General features: G+C 40.9%; 1 protein-coding gene across 5 annotated transcripts in view; it reads right to left on the bottom strand.

Moving 5' to 3' along the window:
* SGCD (sarcoglycan delta) overlaps nucleotides 1-22690 on the bottom strand; it is a 335598-nt gene that overhangs the window by 62468 nt on the left and 250440 nt on the right. The window lies entirely within an intron of this gene.

Genomic DNA, 22690 nt, shown 5'->3' with positions numbered 1-22690 from the left:
TACAGCACCAGCACAGAGTGACCCCAACTTAAATCAGCCAAAAATCTCATGTGCAAGGTGGAAATTCACTGCTGATATCTCTTAATAATGTCTAGAGCAGGCAGCTGGTTAAATTCATCAACTGACTAAGCCGTAGGACTGGCAGAGGGGATAAACTAGTGAAAAAATCATCAAGAACTTGAACATTTTATGTCCATGTGCTTCTTCCACCAAAGTCTTTTTTCCAGTGTTTTGAAATCTTACCATTAGGAATGAATAATAAGGATGGTGACAGAGGATCATGTAGGCCAGACATGTTCTCCTTGACACCTGAATTTATAAGTAACATAACAAATATTTGCATAGATTTTTCTGTATCATGGCAGAAGGATTAGGTTGTCTGCATATAAAACATACCAGGATCACAGGAATGCACTCATGGAAACCCTGGGGTGAACTGGAGCTTCAAGGAACACTTCTAGTGATAAGTAAACTATTCCCAGCAGTGCTTGCAGCAAACAAACCTCAAAAAACTCAAAGAGAACCAGCCCCATATGTGACCAAATATTCACAATAGTCAATTTGCTGCCTTAACTATTCATGCTGCATTGCACCCATGGGATCAGCCCTTCAGTAAAAAAGGGGGAAATGGGATTTATATGATCAATTATAACAAGCATTATGGCTACATTCAGACTATTTATGACTAAATAAAAATAACAAAAAGAAAGAATTCTACTTAATAATTCCCAGATCATGGACAGGTTTCAGAAGCTTTTAGTGTCTCTGTCTCCTCATACACTAAATGAGGGCAAATCATCCTTATATACCTCTGTGATATGTTTGACAGCTTAAATAATATAGGATATGAAATTGAAATACGATTAATAAGAAGTAAGAAGCAGGGGTAATGACCGGTAATGATTTTGCTCTTTTTTATCCATTTTTATTTGCGATCTTTTAGAATGTAGAAATTTATGTTGGTTACTATTTCATGGTTAACAGCACAGAAAAATGATGACTTCATGCTCTGGCATTAATTCTCCACAGCCCTGATCAGGGACCTAATTTGAACACCCCAGTGATAGCAGTTTACTGCTACATTTTCATCTCGCAATTACGGATGAAGGATATTTTAAAAGGCAGACAGCTATAATCTGCACAATCTATCATAGGTGAGCTCATAACCACTATAAACATGTCATATGAAGCACAGAAAGGCCATTAATTTTGACTTGCAGTGTTTGACTTTTGTTTATGAAGTTATGAAAAGACCTAGAGTGTTTTGAAAAGTCCAAATTCAGATAGGAATCATTCAATCCCCATGGCTTTGAAACACCGTTCCTGATCTGCTACCAGGAGACTGCACTACAGAAGTACTAAAAGATAAGCCAAGTAGTTAATATAAAAAGAGTCACAGGAAAAGTTGCTGCTATCCACCTACGAAAGACTTAAAGTACATAATCAGACCTTGAAATACTTATCCCAGCATAGTCATCTCATTCACTGATTCAGAGCTCAGATTCATGCAGCCTTCAAAAAACTGAATTTCCCTAATGGAAAAGTTATGTTTTTATTGGTCTGCAGGGAAGGAACATTTCAAGCACTTAATGCAATGCCTGCTCTCATTTCCATAATTCTTCTTCCATTAAGAAATGAAAAAGAGCTGAAAAAGCCATCCTCTTTTACTGAAAATTCTGCAGCTTTTCTGTTCATCATCTTCTATTTACAAAGATAACAACAAGACATTTATTATACATTGAACATTAAAAAATATTTTCTCTGTGCAAGCTTGGTGATGCTGCCAGCTTTCTTCAATCACACAGGAAAAAATAATTATAGCATTAAAAAAATTCTTAAAATACTTAGGAATTATAACTGAAACAACAAAACCTTCCACTTCCATGCTGTCATGACATAAAATTAAATATGCTGATGCACATAAGTGGAAATCCAGATCAATATGGCATCATCACCAAAATAAAAATGATTATGAAGTAATGTTTTCACAAACTGTCATAACACTTGATAGACCTAGAGTTAGAATGCAATAAATAAGTACATCGGACTCTAATTATAACACTGTAAGTACAAGACACATCACATTTCTGAAGTCTAACATGCAACAATCCATTCCTAAATCTTTCAAATAAGTAACATTAAAGGAATAAATGTATTTTACTCTTTGAATTGATGCAAAAAAAATTGAAGTGAATGGAAAACTGGATTAAACATTCTTTTGAGTACAGAAAAGTAAGGAAAATAACCATTTTCTCTTTGTCTACCTGTTTCTCTCCAAAGGTTTACCCCTGTTCTTCAGGAAAGTACATTTCAGATAAAATATATCTAATCTCCCTGATCACACTACAAGCCAGCAGATTTCACTGCCTGCATAGTATCTGACATACCAAGAAATCTCTTTCTCTGTCATTTGCTCTTTCTCTCATCACAAACATGACAACAAGGTTTCCCCCACACTTCTCAAGAGTAAATGCTGCTGCCAATCCACACACTGCCCCAACTTGCTCTTTATGCCCACATTCAGCTGTTATGACTTCAACCTCTTTATAAGAACCCTCTGTTAACTGTGTTGTGTTAGAAGAGTCCCAGTTGCCTTTCATTTTAGCCACCCCATTACACTGCACTGAACTACAGCCTTTAATTTAACTTATGCAACTCTGCAGATTAAATCAGTGGTCGCTTTCCTTCCAACACTATTTTTTGTCATTGTTGTTTTCCAGTGGTTCCTTTGATCATGAGGCTGAAGAAACTGAGGTACAGACTTCAATGGGAGTAAGATGCATTTTATTTTTTCCCTTCTGCATTTTTTCCCTTCTGTTTTCCTTTGCTTTTGATTTCTTTCCAATATTTCCCTTGCAGGACACCAATGGAGGATCCCATCCTGCTCTAGGCTGCAGCTCCATTTCTAGGGGCAGGTGAGGCTGGAATCTTTTACAGATTCTTTGGGCTGGTTATGTACTTCCAGCCAACCATGAATCTCCTATTCATCTCTGCAGGAAATCCTACATAGTAAATACATCATTCTGGCTCTTCCTCTAGCCTCTCATTAACCTAATGGCTCAACAATACAAATTACAGACACACAAAAGAATTTGCCACAGCTACTCAACGTATTAAAACATTGGACATATGCTGCAGCAAAAGAAGGTTAAAAGTGCAAAACCATGTCAAAACAGTATAGCTTGTTTCCTGACTAAACAGTGAGGTATCCAGTCAAACACAGAACACTTCACAAAACGTATTGGCTGATTTTTTGCTAGGTCAAACACATGGCAAAACAAGGCCTAACAGCTCACTAGCTGCTTCTTTTGGCTCACTTTGGAAGAGATGCTAGAAACTCAGAGACCATATCAGAGAAAGCACTTTGACTGACAACCTTAATGTGCAGCTGGAGCAATCCCAAATGCTGTCCTTAAGGAAATTTAATACTTTAACAGATGTCCTTAGCCTGCTTCAGGGAATTATTAAAAAATATTTAGAAATCCTTTTAGATTTTAAAAGGCAATTTTAAAATAATGCATCACAGTCAGTGTATGTAATTAAGATGGTCAAATGGAGCTTGATTTGATCCTGTGGATTCAAACACTTCACACAGTAAGTGCAAGTGAAGCTTGTGGAAATAATGGAAATGGTGAATTTCCTGCAGGCTTGACAAAGTAATGGGAAAAACTAACATATTAAAGCTTATGCTTTAATATTTCCAGGGTGGCAAGAAGTAGTCCATGGAAAAGCCACTGAGTGCACCATTTTCCTGCTCAACTGTACTTTTTACTGACATTAGAGAAAGCAAAACTGCTCTATAACAGCTGGGCTGTCAGAGGGTACTTGACTTTTTAACCCTTACTCTGTCAGTTTTGGTCAGTTGACACAGCCGTGCTTAGATTACTATGCCTAGCCCAGTTTTTCATGCTCCCATATGAACTTGCTCATGGGGACTGGAGCATCTCGCTTTTGAGGAAAGGCTGAGAGAGCTAGGTTTGTTTAGCCTGGAAAAGAGATGACAGAGAGCGGAGCTTATCAACACACACAGATACCTTAAGGGTGAGTGTGCACAGGTTCTGTTCTGAGAACAGAAACTCCTTTGGGAAGCACTTTATGCTTGAGAACCTCGGAGCTGCCCCCATAAAACAGAGAGGAACAATTCAATAAGTGTCATGGTTTGAGCATGTTTTTGAGGGTGTTTTTGTTCAAGGTTTTTTCCAGCCAGGTGGAGGAGGGGAGGCCAGGAGGAAGGAGAGACAGGACACCTGACCCAGGCTAGACAATGAGGTATTCCATACCATAGCACGTGATGCCCAGGATGCATACTGGGAAAGAGAAGGCTGGAGGGGTAGAGCTCTAGAGGAAAATGGAGGAGGGAGCACATGGTGCTCAGCCAGGCAGGGTGGAGTGAGTTATGGGTCGGTGGCTGGTGGGGTGTTGCATTCTTTTCACTTGCTGTTTGCTGTATCATTATTATTTGTAGTAGTAAATGGCAGTAGGGGTTTTGTGTTATGCCTTAGCAATTAAACCGTTCTTATCTCAGTCCGTGGGGGCTACATTCTTTGGATTCTCCTTCCTAACTCTCCGGGAGTTGGGGGACTTGGTTTAAACCACGACATTTTTGGCGCCCAACGTGGGGCCCAAGGGTTTGAGATAAGAACAGATCTGAGCAGATTTATGGTCTCTTGTCACAATGCTGATTTATTGGCTCTTAGAGGTTTTTCTCTGGATCTCGCTGTTTCGGGATTTTGCCGGGTACTTTGTGTATGGATTGGATGTGTTTGTGTTTGTGTCGGAGGCTTGTAATACGGTGGGGCTCTGGCAGCAGGGGCGGATGGACGTGGCCGTGGACTTGTACCAGGCCGTCCCGCTGCTCTTCGCCGTCCTTGTCTTTATCCTCATCGTCGTCTGCATGGAGCTGTGTGAAGCCAGGAAGGAGCGGCCCCGGGAGCTGCCGGCAGCTGAGGCTGCCAGGGAGAGCGGCACAGGGAGCCAAACGGCTGTGGCAGAGCAGCGGGAGCAGGCGGGGGAGGAGCGGAGCAGGGCGGTAGCTGAGCAGCAGGATCAGGCAGCGGGAGGGGTGAGTCCCGCGGCCGTTCCCGACCCTCCGACGGCCGAGAGTGTCCCCCGGAAGTCGCCCGCCGACTCCCAGCAGGATGCAGGAAACTACGCAGCACTTCCCAGCAAGGCAGTGGAGGAACCGAGTCCTGCCGCCGTTCCGAACCCTGCAGCATCCGAGAATATTTCCCGGAAGTCACCCGCCGAGCCCCAGCAGGATACAGGAGACCACACAGCATTTCCCAGCAAGGCAGAGAAGGAAGATCTGGACTCAAGAGAAGAGAAGCTGATGGTGGGAGAGCTGGCAAGCACGGCAGCTACATCAGCCCCAGTGACAAGTGCAGCAGCAGCACCTGAGAGTTCTGATGGTTTTGAATGGCTTTTGGGTGCCCTTGGGACCTGCCTGCTGATTGTGATGGTGGTCGGCATGGTGGCACACACACAGAGTGTGTTCTACCCACGGCCATTTTGTCTGATCCCAAAAGTTAAGCAGAGTCAGGTCTGGGTCTTGTCTAGGGTTAGACAAGGATATAGGAGCACCAGGAGACTGTTCCCAAGGCTGGACAGTCATGAGTGGCAGGGCATGTGGGACAATATGGGTGAGTATCTGATCCACTGGGCCCCTCCAGTGCTTTGGAAGCATTGGAGGTGGAAGGCAGCTGTATGGAGTCCCCAGCAGCAAGCTGCAGAACTGCTGAAGGGGACAGTGAATGATTTTGAGCCTGGTGGGCCCAGATACTTCAGGCTATCAGTCCAGAGATGCAACATAGAGATGTCTCATGATCGAGGGGTGGACTTAAGAGTGATGGTGTATTGAAAATGTGGGATCTGGGCATGACGTGAATGGTATGGAATAAGGGGTGGATAATGTCATGGTTTGAGCATGTTTTTGAGGGTGTTTTTGTTCAAGGTTTTTTCCAGCCAGGTGGAGGAGGGGAGGCCAGGAGGAAGGAGAGACAGGACACCTGACCCAGGCTAGACAATGAGGTATTCCATACCATAGCACGTGATGCCCAGGATGCATACTGGGAAAGAGAAGGCTGGAGGGGTAGAGCTCTAGAGGAAAATGGAGGAGGGAGCACATGGTGCTCAGCCAGGCAGGGTGGAGTGAGTTATGGGTCGGTGGCTGGTGGGGTGTTGCATTCTTTTCACTTGCTGTTTGCTGTATCATTATTATTTGTAGTAGTAAATGGCAGTAGGGGTTTTGTGTTATGCCTTAGCAATTAAACCGTTCTTATCTCAATCCGTGGGGGCTACATTCTTTGGATTCTCCTTCCTAACTCTCCGGGAGTTGGGGGACTTGGTTTAAACCACGACAATAAGAAACCTTCAGAATCGGTAACCAAGGAGCTGGCACCTCTGTGAATCACAGCAAAGCTCACCAGGACACTGTACAGGCACTGCACACCTATGGAAAAGCAAACAGGTGAAACACTGGACAGCATCTATCTTTGGCTGTGAAGAAGACAAATGTGAGGGTATCTAGTGAACTGCATATCTAAGATCCCACCTGGAAGACCAGCCTAGCCTTCATAGAATCATAGAATAGTTAGGTTTGGAAAGGAGCTTAAGATCATCTAGTTCCAACCCCCCTGCCATGGGCAGGGACAACTCTCACACTGTCTATGACAAAAGAACATCTAGACTGCATGTGGAACTTGCAAGCCAACTGTTACTGTTTCTATTTATAAAGTAAACCCTACAGCTCTTCCTCTTCCTCTTCCTCTTTCTAATCTAGCTCACCACAGCAAGAGTAAGATTTTGCACAGAAGCCTTCTAGCACCAAAAATGTTAATCGTGTGGCTAAATCCCTAGGTGTTAGATTGAAAATATCCCTTAGTATGATTTGAATTTACTTTTTTGTGGTTTAATCACTGAATCTCTTTTGATCTTGATTTTGTCCTTCAAACAGTGTAATATAATGTTAATGCAACTATATTATTTTTTCAGGAAAACTTTTGATTTGACAATATAAGCTTTTCACAGAATGAAAGCAAACCATACATGGAATTGGCAACAAACAGATTGAAACAAATGCTACAAAATGCCCCTGAATGTGCTATATTTGTGCCTAAAAATGATCGCTTTTAGGAAGGAGGCAATAGGTCCAGTGCAGAGATAACAAAATGCAGTCTGCATCCTCTTCTTCTTCCAGGAAACAAACTATTCAAAATAGTAATGAGCCCAGATTATGTAACCTGGATCAGTAGCAGAGCTGATGCAGCCCTGACCTTCGACTGACACAGACATAAAAACAGTATTGTGAGGTAACTCCATGTGCTGTGTTCCAATGATACACTTCACATTACCATGAAGCTCGGAAAATACTGTGGTCCTACCCAATGTGACGTATTTTAATGGCATAGACAGTGCAGATGTCGGAGTTTTAATTATTAGAGTTTTACATCTAATATATTGTATTAGATTATAAATGGCCATGCCAATACAAGCCCCTCTCCCCCCAGCATTTCTTGAAGTTAATTTTAAAAACAATAGAAACAAAAGGTAAAATTCCCACTGCTGCATTAAAGAAGTTACATCTCTGATTCTTCTTTTTAAAGTGCAAAGAAGGCAGGTCTGTGATGTGAGATCTGTATGACTGGGTTCTGCTTTTGGATAGCTAAACAAGGGGGTCTGTAGCCTTTAAAGTGATTTATTTCTGTGTATCTGCAAGTTTCTCTCTTTAGAAGAATACCTGTAATAATCTCATGAACATGGTGCTTTGAGAGAGTGGCTGCAACTACTAGATGCCTCATCAGCTGCTTTGCAGCTGAAATTCTTCTGAAAATTAAATTACACCATGTCTGCTGACATTACAAACACCACCAAAAAGACTTCCAAGACATTACATCTGCCTCGACTTCTCTGCTCTTTTTTTTTTTACTTCATTGACTTCTGTGGAAAACCACAGATGACTTGAAACTGATAGATATACACATAAAAATAAAATGCAACTGTGCATGCTGGAGTTTTATTCAGTGTCCATGGGGTAGAAAAACTGGATTTGTATTACTTGAAGGCTGCTGCACATTCACAAAGCTTTCTGTATTGATAGGACTGAACTGAGCATTATTGGCTTTGGAAAAAATCTGATGCATTAAAGCATGCTCAGTACCAGGAGTCCTCTGGCAAGATACCCTCAGAAAAAAACAGCTGAAAAACAGCTGAAGAGAACAGCACAACTTGTAAAATACTTCTGAAAACACTTCAAGCACTTCACTGCACTCAGAGTCCACCCAAAGATGTTATACCGGAGTTGGTTAAATGTGTACTGATTACTAACTTTGCATCACTGGGGAATGGCTCTCCCGAACGAAGAAGGACTCGAGAAAATGTAATGCTCTTAAAAAAGAGAACAGCAGTCCCAGGTTCTCAGCGCATTGAACACTACGACCAGTAAAAATCAACCAAGTATTCAATAACTTCTTCAATTTACTTCAATTCTCCTGCAGGAATACCAAACAGCAGTTGCTGCTCAATGGCAGCTTGCACTGATCTGATCCTTGGCTATAGGAGGTGTTGCAGCAGTGGGACTATGGATTTGTGCTGAGTTATAGCCTATTTTCTGCCTCGGGGCTATCCTAAGTTATGGTCAAACTCCAGTGGTGACAGATCTCCTGCTGAAGAGAACACACTGTAGAAAGGCACAGGATCATAGGGGAGAGGGAGAGAAGAGAAGAGAGCTCTGCTGGGGTTTAAAATATTCTAAATCATCCAATATATAGCTACTCTGCTGCTCGTAACTTTTACTCCATACAAGTGTGCAGACTTCTCTGTTCATGTGTTTTTATTTTTATGGCCTTTCTGGTATATCTACTGCCTGCCTTAAACATCTTTTAAACTGCTGGTAAATCATAACTCACTATCTATAAAACCCACTTGAAGACAATATTAAGATTATACAAAACTAGTAATTTCCGAGTTACTTTCTCATACTGCCAACGTTACTTGGACCATAGCACAACCAGATGCATTTAGAAGCTAGGTTAGTTAGTGAGGTCAATACACATTTAAGAGTACATATGGATAATTCTTAAGAAAGCCACAATAATATTTTCCTGAACTCTGAACGCAGCAAAGACATTTGGGTTCTACAATGCTCACAGAACCTTTTAGGCATCCTGTTACTGCACTGCATAATGCCAAGTTATATATCCAGATATTTTTCTCCCAGAAGGCTAATAACATGGTTATCTCCGAACATCACTTTGAAATTATAGCTTTCCTTTGCTGCATGTCATGGATCGCTTAACTCCTTGTATTAGATTATAAATGGCCATGCCAACTTACGTACTGCACGAAACACAGGCAAGATCCTAGCAGAGGCCCCTGGTGTTACAGAAATTCAGTTGCTGCTAATAAGAAGGAGGAAAAACATTTCCATCTGTTTGGATCAGGAAAAAGAACTCATGTCTCTGATTCATCTGCATCCATATGCTGATATGTAGACAATACTTACGGATGCATAGACATATTGCAAGGTAGCCAGCAACAGAAACCAAATCAATCACAGATCACAGCATGTGATTTTCCTAATTATGAGTAATACCTCACATTTTTTATCTACGCGAAAAGCACTTTGTGAATGAGCAGATGGCATTGCTATGGGATGGCACCATCCTCGACAGTTGCAGATGCAGAGAATTTACACAGCACTCTGAAAAAATGACACAACACAAGCTGCTTCCTGAGAAAAAGATTCAAATTGAACAAGTGTCACCAAACAAAATACATGTATTTATTGATGTTCTGAACTTATCTGATAGAGCCTTTCTCCTAAAATCAAATACATAGGCGCAGGACAGGGAGTGATGTTATCTAGACATCATTAAAGTCTCTTAGATAGAACTGCCACGTGAGCTGCCTAGCACAGAAGCAGAGATGCAGACCCAACCCGCAAACAGTTTAAATCCACACAAGCAGAATCAATAGGAAGAAGCCCTGCAGAGAAAGCAATTAGACTGCAAAAGCAACTATATTACAGCACGGTTACGGTTGAGAGGCAGGACGCAGAAGTCCATCCTCACTTCTGTGATTACCCAGTGGAGTTCTTTCCAGTGCATCTGGCCTGTGAAATGACAAGGTTCAGCCTGGACATGTTCCTGCAATCAAAGTGTTTCTGTTCCTGGGCTTCTACTGCATTAAAAGGCTCTTTTTTATGAGATCTGTCCTTCAGGTTTTGTGGGCTCCACAGGCAAATGAGGGTCTGTGCATCAGGAAGCAGGTTTGAAGGACTCAGTGTGCTCTCCTTTTCAATAGCTTCATGGGAATAATAACCTCATTTCCTCATTTCCTGGATCTGCAATTATTTACTCATTGGAGACTGTGCACTTGCCACTGTACAAGACACAAAGAATAATCATCTGACTATTCTTGGTAATAGAAAATTCAGGTTTTCTATTCAAATTCTTGCCTTTATTTCTGGTTGGTCTGCACATTTTTTTTCCTGAGCTGCTGTAAGCACACACACTGGTGTGACAGGTTTGGAGCAAATATAAAATGATTGATGAAAACCATATTTTGGCCTTGTTATGGGAATATTTATTGTAGAAATACACTCAGTTAACTCTGTAGGGGCATATCTGGGAAAATAGGAAGGACAGAAAAGAAAGGCTGGGCCCACAATTGTACCTCTGAGACCAAAGTAATTTGATCTGCTTTAACCATGATACAGGGTTATGGAGTCACAGAAACATTTGCACAAAGTGGTTTTGAATTGCTTTCATCTAACCACTTTGTTTCTTCTGCTGAAATGATCAATACTCGGCTTTAAGAAGGATGCTCTGTTGGTCTACAGGACTAGAGAGAGGCTTCCCCACAGGAATAAACACAGTGACCAAATTCTGACCTGCAGTGCCGTAACAGTTCACAAGTGAGTTAGTGCCAGACAGGAGCTGTCTCAGAGAGGAAGAATTGCAAAACTCCATCCATCTTGGAGAGGCTAAACATCTAAGAGCCAAGGAGCTAGTACACTTGAAAAGGTAAAATAACAGATGCAGCTAAGCATGTGACATGAAATTGGATGAAAGATACTAAATCGTGCTGGACATTTCTACACCAAAGACATGCATGTACAGAGATAACATGACAGCAAAGGTCTGATCAGTGGGACAATTGCAAGAGCAGGAGTAGGGTGCTCTCTGTTGGGATTTGATTGTATCTTGTGGCTGCCATTCAACAGACACTCTTGAGTATGTGCTTCAGTGTGAAGAGAGGAGAGAACACCACAGGGTATTGCCGTGGTACAAGCCGATGAGCAAAAAAATACATCCCTAATCAACACCACTGGGGAGCGGCACTTTAAGAGATGCCAGGCTCACAGAAAAACCAGCAGTTTTTCCATGCCTGGAAGAAGACAGGAATGTTGTTTTGTGAAATGGTGAGCAATGGCAAAAGCAGCTGAAGAGATTAGTATGTGTGATGGTAAAAGAGAGCACAGGGAGGCATAGAAAAGCCAAGGACCCTGACTGCTCTTTGGGCAATCAGCAGGGTGGCTCAGCCTGCTAGCCTCCAATTTTAAACAGAAGCATTTGCCTCCCAATGCTTTTATTCCTGAAGTTCTTTCAAAACACTGGAGAAACAAACCTAGTCAGTGAAGATGCCTGACCAGTGGTTCCTACCAGGAAGGGGCACAGGAAGGGTCCTGCCTGTGTGTTCCTGTTCTACTTCAGCTAAGCTTCCCAGAATGCTGCATAATAGATAATGTTGCAGAAAGAAACAAAAAGCCTGCTGCTCTCACAACTGTGTACCAACATCAAGGTTCATAATTTAGAAATAACTGCTGGGATCTCAAGGAAAACATACATAGCAAAAGTCAGTTTGCAGTAGGAGCTGGGGATTTCAAGAGGTAGCGGAACACAAGTGAAATGTTTTGGCTTGAAGCAACAGTAAACATGCAATAGAAGGTGCTTCTCAAGCCATCAGCATTGCATTACATATGTGCCATTGCCCTGTGTGACTTTTACTTCATTTACACAGTGAAGATGTTCTGCAAAAACCTGGAGGACACAGGCTCTGAACACTCCACCCCAGGAAGCACCAGAGGAAACGTGTTCAAGGTCATCCGATCAACCCACTGTCTTCCAGATACGGCTCTTTGGAAACCAAGTCACTAAATCAGCTCAGATTGGTCATTTACTCTTGACCTTTTACAGCAACTGCTGTGTCCTTGGATTATAGATTATTTGGCTATTCACTGTGTGGCTTCACCAGTGTGTACAACACAAGCAAATTTGCTTAAAGGGAAAGATGAACTGCTTGAAGGTGATGAACAGCTATGCCCACTTTGTACTTCTAATCTGCAGCGTATACCTAGGAATATCATGACTTTAAGAAAAATAATGAGTCATTCATACTCTTACAGATCAACCTAAATCAAAACAAAGGCAAGTGCTTTTGGCTATGGAGCTGAAAGCCTTGCTGGAGAGATATGCTTTTTCTGTCAGACAAATGACCTCTCTTTTCCCTTCAATCAACCTGACTGCTGTAATTTTACTTACTTCTCTGCTTTTAAATATTGATGTCTTACAAAGCTTCTCATTGTAAAAAACACATCTTACTCTATGCTGCCTTGTCAGATCACATCAAAGACGAAGGCTCAGCTTGCACTAGTACTTGGAAAAGAAGACTTTCCAGGCACTGTGAAGAGTGATTCAGTCAACAACAAGCTTCACTCCAAATCAGTAGCCACCAATTCATGATACCATGAGCAGTATTTTGCAGCTACTGCTGGTTTCTTACCAGAGAAGCAGAACTCAGATGCTAACCACTTTTATTCACTGAATGCCCCATTAAATCCATCCCTTGTCTAAATCAAGAGACAGAGAATGGGATGGTATATTGTTTTGCTCAAGAAGAACTAGAAGCAGGGCATCAAACTGTAGCTGGAAAAAAAAAGAGCAAGTAAGAAGCATAGATCATGAAAGCAATTTTCTTGCAATTGCCTAGTTTTAGACTAGAAATTAAGAATCCAGCAAAGTATCCTGTACCGAGAAAACAAGCAAATCTTGGTATGCATTCACCCACCATTTTAATAAAGAGACAGTGATTTGGAAATCAAATTTTAGTACTGCTGTAGTTGAAATAAACTTTAAATAAAATCTTCCCTTATAGACTATAAAGAAGAACTTTCCAAAGGAAGATGTGTGTCTATCCTTGGAAGGGCTGTTTCTGGGGGAAGCTGGATGGCAGCAGCACTGTACAGCTGATGTTATCTGAGGAACCTGAGTGATGAGAAGGCAAAACCTACGGATGCTTCAGCTACACTTTTGCTCAGGGAAAATTTAAGGTTTGAAAGTGAGGAATCTCCTGCTATTACATGTAAGGATGACAAACAAGGATCATGCCCTGATGGACAAACAAGGAAGAAATACTGTGAGCTGAAGCACCTCGAGTTTTCTTTCTGTTGCATAGGTTATGCTCTTTCAGAGAGAAATGAGAAGCAGACCTGCTAGCACTTTGTACAGTCCGTCTTAGAAAATTTGAAGGCCAGACTGGAAACAAACCTAGAAAGTTCACTGGACTCAGAATTACAGCAAATCAAGAGGAAGCCAATAGATCTGTAATATTCTATACAGAAAACCTGCAGTAGAAAATGAAAAAAGAAACAAACAAAAGAGGGCACCATGGAAACTGCTCTCCTTCAGCCTCAAGGACAACTTCTTACTGTATTAGCTTTTGTTTGAAAATATCTGCCAGCTTTATCACCATGCTCCTTTACACCTGGGGCATGGGGTCTACGAAAATGAGCAGGCACATAGACACAGAATCCCTCTTACCAATCTTGAGCTGCTGTAGGAGCAGACAAGCAAGCTGGTTTGCTCACCCTCATCCTTATCTCCTGTCCCACACTTCATCTACCTATTGAAAACATAAAACCTTTCAGAGCAAAAGACAGTCTCTGTCCCCATGTTTGTACAGAGACCAGCATGATGGATGCCTGCCCGTGGCTTTGCTCCACTACACACATGCAGTATATGTAGAAATTATAGGGCATGACCCAGCAAAGAACACAACATACACGCAACTCTATGCATGTGAATAGCCTTACTGACGTAAATGAAATAACTTATGCCTGTAAATTATGCACACAATTAAGTATCTGGTTGGACTGAAGCCTAAATCAGAGTGATTCACTGACAGTCAGAATGCCTACCTCTGTGACTACATATATAGCCATTTTTATCACACATGTACAGTAGTGTCCTGCACTCCAACTCTCTGACACTGATGTTGGAGAGGGACTCTCCCTTCCTGAAAGATGCTGGTGTACATGGGAACAGATGACCAGGCATCACCTCAGACAAACAGAAATAGAAAACAGAGATGTTCCAACCAGGCAGATGTTAACAGCCAAAGAAATCTCATTTTTTCTTTCAAAAGCAGCAAGTTACTTTTCTAAAGACTCTCAACCAATTTGCCCTAAAAGAACAGCAGCAAATTTAGAGTTGTTCTCATTTTTCTCTGTGTTCTTCTTTCTCCAAATCCAGTATCTGTCATTTAAAAACTGAACAATCAGAGAAACTCTTATTACTAGCATTGCAGCTGCTAAATGAAATGTGCAAGGTCTGTCTTTCCTGTTGCAAATCAAAGAACACACAAACTGAACTGTCTGTAAAACCAACTGTGTGTGCTTACACTTCCTGATGACAGCATAGCTTGCCTTATAAAACACATAACTGTTGCTGAAATAGTTTTGATCAACTGAAGAGTTGCAAAAGTGTTTCCTGCCCTATGGTAAGAAGACATGAAGACCTGTTCTTGAGGTTTTTCAGAAATATCAGAAAAAAAAACATTATTTTTCTTTATAATTGGATCTTGTTATTTGCCTTCTAGTGTTTCCTTTGTCTATTGGTTTCTACCTTCTCTCTATCCATACTGTAAGAAGTTTTATTTCTTTTTCACTTTTAGTATTCAGAAGTTGGCTTTGTATTTCAGCCTCTCCAAAGCAGCCAGAGTCCTGACTGTCAGCAGTGATGTCTAGACACAGTAAAACCTTAAACTCAAGGCCTTTGCCCTTGAGAGAGAAATGCAGCAGTATACGATTGCACACATTTTTCCCTGGGAAGTTTCCGGTGCTTTGTAAGGCTTACTTCTTCCTGAGGCTGCAGCTTGTTAAGATGAAATTTGGATCAAGCTTTGACTTGAGAATTCAAGGCTACTCTAGGAGTATGTTCAATCCCATGGGCTGGGTCGGGTCAGCTGTAGTCAAGTACCAGCAGAGCTTCTCTTTTAACCTGTCCAGCAATAGTCAGCAACAGAAATCCCATGATCCATCAGATGACTGATGTGTCCCCCAATAAGCCCCCTGTGCTTTTTGCTTCAAATATAAGATAAGTAAAATAAGTAAATATAGTAAAATAAGTACATAAACATAAAATAAACATAGTAAAATAAGGTAATGTATAGCTCCTGAAGGTTTAGAAGCCTGTAAGAGTACTGAGAAGCCACAATAAATGGCTAATAAGGAAAAACAAGCCTCATGGCATCTTCCCAGCTAATTCATAGAGGTAGCATTCAAATTCAAGATACCAAACAGACGCTAGGAGAGTGGTGCATATCCAAGGAAGGCAAGAAACTACCTGCCAAATTCATTCAGCTCAGCAAATTTTAATTTCAACTTTAAAATCAATAATTCCACATCTTTCCTTTTTCCTCTTGGGGGAATAAATTAAATCAAATCAAATGTTTATTCTATTCTTCTAGCTTCTAGTGCCTGCACTCCTGTCTCAAGGCTCATGACTCAGTTGAAAGCACGATGCTGGCTGACTGTGCTGCAACATCAACGTGCAAATACAGCCCCACTACAAAACTCAGCCCCACTGTCCTCCTCTTCCCAGCTGAAATGCAGAAGTTTCTGGGATCATGGTAAAAATGCAGTGCAAAGGCTTAGAGACCAGAGAGCACCCAGACTTAGCCCAGTGGCTCACTTTGAGCTGTGATGCACATCACTTCTCTTTATGACCGCAGAGTCCAGCTGCAAATGTTTAAAACTAAGAGGAGATGAGAATCGGATCAGAACAGCAAAACGAACACATGATGTGAACAGCTTCCCTCTCCTTACACAACCAGCTCAAGCAGAGAAATTTCACCTGTCAAAGGGTTTTTAAAAAAGCCAAACACATTGGGAGATCATTTGGGAAATTCCCCATCTCCTTTATGTTTAGCTTTAGAGCTGTTAACTATTCCACATGAATTCCATGGCCCAAACTCCCTTCCTAGAAGGTGAAAACCATGAAGTGGTTATTCAGCTTAGGGGTTCAGGCACTTCTGCAATGACTGCATCGGGTTTTCTGGACACAAAATCTCCACTGATGTTACGGTACAAACACACTGTTCCCGGAGTTAGCTCAGAGGTGTACCCATGATGAAAATATAGACAAAAGCTGAGGTAGGTAGTCCACTTGGCACAGCTGATTGACTTTAATAGGTGTTGATTACACTGCTCATATTGCATGAAATTAAAAATCTTACAAATGTTATGAGCCATTACCCTTTCATTTAAGAGAGCTTATGACAAGTTAGCAACATTTAATGAAATGCTTTTCAAAATGCCATAGGCAGAGCCTCCATGAGATTTTGCTTTGAAATGCAACTTATGGAGTTATTTCAAAGTTTGTTTACTTCAGAGCTCCCTCTTTTGCTCTTCTTTGGGATACTGGGATTTTGCAGCTGGCGGGATACTTCAGCTCCCTGTTGTGCTCTCCGTGCCAGCCACATAACACCTGATCATTACATAAACAAAGGGGAATAAACAAAGCAAGATTTAATTCTGGTGTTACTGGAAGTACCCCTTCAGCCAGCCTAAAAAACCCTCCTTCAAAACTCAAAGCTGAGAGATTTCAGGTCAGTTTTACAATGAAAGTAAAGGGAAATGTTTTCATAGTTGCTGTAAAATTTACTTAAACTTCCACCTTTTCAGCACACTGGAAATATCACAGAGTCACTAACTGCTTCCAAAGTGCTGGGGCAATCAAGGTGCAGTCTGAAGTAGTCTTTCTGGATTTTATTGCTTAAGAATGAAATTTATTAAGAGGAGAGCATGTAATTTTTATAAATCCCAGTGGACCCTCACAGCGTACTGCCATATGCGGACTCAAATCTACTTTGGATGGTGATGGCAACAACATCCCCGCATCAGGTGAGGAGGCTTCTGCCAAAATGATGCCTTTTGCAACTTGCTCAGCTGCTTCTGTTTGTTTTTTACTGTTTGTCCCGCTGACTGCCAGCTCTCCTATCTGTTGATAGCTGTCAGGCAAGCAGGACTCAAACTGACCAAACTGCGAGAGACATTTATAGCAAAAGCACACTGGCACAGAATCTAATGACTAGGTTATCTGGAGCAGTGCCACAATGAATGCTTAACAAGCCCTATAGGGAGAATAAGAGCTCGCCAGGCACAGCTGCAATAAGCTTGCAGCAACCTTGTTCTTCTTTTTTCCTTTAATTATTAGGGCTTTTAAACAATATTTTAACATCTGCTGCCAAAACTCAACCAAGGAGCAGTAAGCTATGAAGATGCACTCAGAGGAAGGAACATGCTTCAGAAGTTGACCTCAGATAGTGTGAGTTTTCTCTATACAAAGCTGCAATGCACCTAAACTGCCCCAGAGGCCAATCCCAGGGGACCAACATCTCTAAGAGCTGCCAGGTGCTCTTACAGGCTTGTCTGTATCCTGAAAAACAAGAAGATTCCTCTCTTCTTTGAAGAATCGACCACTGAGGGAATAGTTAAACAATGGGAGAAGTAATGGCCAAAGAGGTGGTGGGAGTGTGTAGGGACTATTGACAGCAGTACTGTGAGACAAGCTTAATTTCCACCGTGTGACTGTTTCAGTGAGCATGCTGAAATCCTGAGGCACTTTGCTAGACCAAATCATCAGGAACTAATTCAATATCCTTTTATTGCTCTGTAAACTCTGACAAAGGAAGAAAAGGAGCTATTCTGTCTCCTTTCTCAAAAATACAGCAGCCTTTTTTCATGCTATCTAACTAAGCCTTTACTGAAAGCTAGATTTCTAGTACACAATTTGAGCATCATACAAAGTTGCAATTATCTTGCCATCTACATTGCCTTTCCTCATGGGTTAATGTAGCCTTTTAATCCAAATTGGTATGTTATATTGCTTACAAATATGTATTTATGGCCATGGGCAGGTATGCCTCATTGTGGGCATATGTCACTGTTTAATCCAAATACATGGTTTATTGTTTTTCAGTGTGTATTTTTTGCTCTGAGGCAGGTAGACCTGCAGTGCAAACAATATAAAAGAATACATCCATTATGGAACTACTTCTGTGTTTTAAAATTATACCACTCTGCTTCCAGATTTGAGACAAGTACATTGGCAAAATAATTATTTATCACTCTTAAAAGCTTCCTTTAAGATTTTTATCATTCAAATAATGGCTGGGAAAATATGGACAAGCAGATTTTATCCACTTGCTAGTTTAACTTTTATGCTGATGAGAACTTACTAAACACCTAAAGGGAAAGGCAGTTACTAGCCCTAATTCACAACTGATTTTTTTAGTCCAAAACCTAATTTTTTTTTAGGCCAAACAGATGCCCTTGCATCTGCCACTTGCATGTAGCCGCTAGTTATTTCGTATAGCTTCCAATGAGACCGTTCCAACACTTTGAATGAGGAGGCTGCTCTCAGTTAGACACTCACTGGCACAGTGAGTAGGACAGGGCCTCTAACATAACCCAAATAAAAAAAAGCAATAATAATAACAATAAGACACTGTACTTTACCTCAGATTTTTTTTTCTTGGATGTATGAGTCTTGTTTTAAATTCTTTTTTCAGTTGATTAAAAATAATGGGAAGCAAACCTTCAACATCAAACCAGCAAAATACAATAAGAGATCTCTTTTAAAAGACACTTAAAACCACCTCCAAATCTGTTCAGTGAATTTTGCCATCACTTGTACCTGTGCAGCAACAGAATAACTTGGAGCTCCCCCAGACAGCAGAGGACAGATAAGAAGGTTGGTGCCCATGTTTCCATCTGTGTTTCCAGACCCACTCATCAGTATGAGAGTTTTCAAGAGCTGAATGGCAGGACCCCCATCGAGAACTTTATACTGCAAAAAATCTTTGCCAGGCAAATTCATACTCGTCTTTAAAATGATTCAAGGTAAGAAAATTGAAACCAAGGTGCAAACATTTGCAAACCGAGGTTTATTTTTTCTTTCTATGAAACATTGTGAACATTGACAGGGCAAAAGCATCCTAATCCTATAATGACAATGTCTTTCTCTGCTTCCTAAAGCTGAGATTATCATCTCATCGGCTGTCACACAGCTCCTGAGAGAATTCACTTGATTTTCCTGTATAATCACAGCACAGGATTTTATTTCTGTTCTTATTGTTCTTGCCCCTTTTAAGTTACTTACAGACCTAGCTTCAGAACACTTCAATTGCACTGAGACAGCTAAATCTGCGCTCACTGTAAATTTCAAGCAACCTGCTTGTTAGAAGCTCTTCTCAACAAAGGCAGGAAAGTCTCCAGCTTTATATCTTTACTCAAATTCAGGCAATGAAGACCGAAGACCACAAAATTGTTGCCGTTGCTTTCCAGCACATAAAACTAACAATTTGTGCCGCTGCGTACAACTTTCAGTCAAAGTTTGTCTGATTTATAAGCAAACAGATGGTTCACACAGTAGTCTACAATAAATTACAACAGTTAGAAAGACAGCTACATTTTTAGAGTGACAGTGCAGCTGAGCTACAGATGGGTTTACAGATGACCCTTCCAATTTTTAATAACCTCCATAATTTATCTGCAAGTAAAGAAACATGAGCATTCTTAATGCACCTTTTTGACCAAGTAAAAATAACTTTTATTTACGCAGGCAATACTTCATGGTCCAGTTAACTTCTTAATTAAAGGCAGCAAGATGTTCATGTTCCATACAAGTGGCATGGAAAATATTATTTAGTGTGCAGTATGTTCAGCTGGGAGTTTAAAATGCTCTGAACACTCCTGGAAAAGGGAATGCACCTATCTCATTTATTTAAAACAAAACTACAAGGGTGCAAACACTGCTACCACAGTTACTATTCATTAATCTCAAGATAAACTTTAACCTCATGCAGTAACAAGGTTAGGTTCATTTGAAATCTCTGATGCTTAGAGACAGGCTCCTAATCCAGGAGACACTACAAAACCAGTATTACTGAGCCAGGACTAGGATGGGGAAATAACAAGAATGGAGACCCTCATTACATGAAGAGAGAGGGATTTAGAGGGTCACTCTTGAATGGGTAAGGGAAAAGGAAAGCAAGTCTGGGCAGTGTCATCCCTGAGAAATGAGGCAGCAGTGGTGCAGAAAGAAAGTGGCTGGAAGTAGTTTTAAGAAGCCAGTTCATGTTCGTGATTTTAATGGCCATTTCTCCAGCACAGGGCTGAACCACGTCAGTCTAATCCCTCTGCTAACATTTTTGAAGGGACTCCAAAAAAGGGACCAGAAGATGTCTTTGTTGGGTTGTCATCAATTGCATGCCACAGTATGACAGATTCAGTTCTTCTTGGTGTAATTTCCCTGGCAATGAGTTACCTTCCAAAAGGAGCACAGCTACAAGCAACTAGTCTATCCAGAAGGTGATGAAGGGAGCAGCGCCTACTATATAGACCTCTTTAAGGCACCCAGTCTCTTGGGATGATTTGAGAACTTCTCCTCTCTCAGCCTTGGTCTTCCTGCCAAATTAATTTGGGGAAAAAAAAAAGAAAAAAGAATCCTCTTTTAAGTGGAAAATCCAAAACTACCTTTAAACCAGAAGGCACAGCTGCTAGAAAAGCAAGTGTGTGATTTTAATTACCACCTTCCTGGGACTTAACAGATGCAGCGGAGAAGAAGAGGCACCAGCGACAAATTCAGGCTTTAAAGAGTTATCACAATTCATGTTTTGGAGATATTTTGGCAGGGACTGCCCAGCTCTGCCTGCAGCAGAGCAGCATGGGGACCAGCACTGAGACATAAGCGGGAAAACCCACTACATGAAGGTCATGGGACAGCAGCCACTTACACTTAAAGCAGTTCTTTCCATGCCATTTCCATGCAGCACAAACACCCCTTCATCTACTATACAGAATGATAGTGAAATTCTATTTGCTGGGGTTGTCTGTGAAAGTTTTCTATAAGTAACCAGCATCTGAAGGTCTTCATATAAAACCATTTTCTATTACCATACACAACTCTTCAGTTGTTTGATTAAATGTGAAAAACATTTTATGTCATCTTATTTTTGGGATGCTCTTTATTTTACCACTATTTGTCATCTTGTTTCTGTTATACTTTGTATGTTTAAAGACGCATTACACACTTGTGGAAACCCAGAGAGGGTTACTATGGATTTAGTATAGATGTTCATCTGTTACTGAGTGCTGAGTTTGGCACTTTATTTTAGCAATATTCATCAAGTTCAGGAACCACTAACATGCTTTCCTTCAAGAGAATACTGCCTTATACTAAGGTTCTTTGCAAAAACAAAGCATTGATTATTTCATAGTATTTATAAATATTCCGTAACTATCAACTTTTGATTCACTGCAACCCTTGCATTTGCTTACACGAGCAAGGGAATTTGCTTACAAGCAAATTCACACAGCACAAGAAAACAGAAGTTGATTGAAATCAACAGAATTGCCTCTGTCGCTCTCCATCCCTAACAAAAATTCAAACATTATTGTGAGCATCCTCAAAGCCAGCACAGGCTATGCCAGTTTAACTCCACTGAGAAGTCAGAGAAACTATACATATGGTTTATGTAAATATATAGTTAATATAACATCTACTGAAGCCAGGAGGGATGCTCCAACTCACAAGCCTGTAGACCAGACCTTGTGGCTTGCAGCAAGATCCCTCTCTGACTAGCAGCAAAAATAAACCTGGAGGAGGCATAAAAGAAGGAATACACAGGCCTCATTGTACATTTCTTGCTCCTTGCATTCATTAAACTGTCAATGATGTGGAAACCATGAAATGGTTTCATAATCTCAAGATGGGGACACCTCTTGTTCCCCTGGCCGTATTAAAATGTAGATTAATATGATAATATGAAACCAGCAAACTCCCCAGTAGCAAGAAGTAGCTCTCAGTTCTCTTAGTAATCAAATATTATTTCAAGCAATCTAACTAGAGAAAAAGAAAGGTAAGTATCAGTTTGTCAGTGTATTTATCAAACCGAGTACTGCACACTTCCCACACATTTTACATTACAAAGTCTATGGCATGTAAGGTTCTGCACTTCTGATTTAACTCAGGGATGAAAATGCTAATAGATATGAACGTTTTCTTAGTAACTTTTCCTCCTAAATAATTATCCGTGTTCAATTCCTAGCTATCATACAGAGGTTACAACCTTCAATAATTAAATTGGATATTCTATTGGCTGTTGTGTTGATTATGCTACAAGTTCCAATTCCTACAAGAGCACTGAAATGCTGAGATAAAGGGATGTTAACTTTATTTAATTAGCTATCTGCCATTGTTATCAAAGTGGAAGGTTGGCATCTGACTCAAATTAACACTCTGGATCAGGAAACAAGACAGATGACATCTTCTGAGAAGGATCCTGGACGCTCTCTGTAATTGTTTCAGTTATTTTAAAGCTGCTCAGGACAAACAGGATTGCATTTGAA

The sequence above is a fragment of the Melopsittacus undulatus genome, chromosome 10 (genome assembly GCF_012275295.1).
Source record: "Melopsittacus undulatus isolate bMelUnd1 chromosome 10, bMelUnd1.mat.Z, whole genome shotgun sequence".
NCBI lineage: Eukaryota > Metazoa > Chordata > Aves > Psittaciformes > Psittaculidae > Melopsittacus > Melopsittacus undulatus.
Note: the sequence above shows the minus strand (reverse complement) of the source record. Positions and strands in the feature narration are given on the sequence as shown.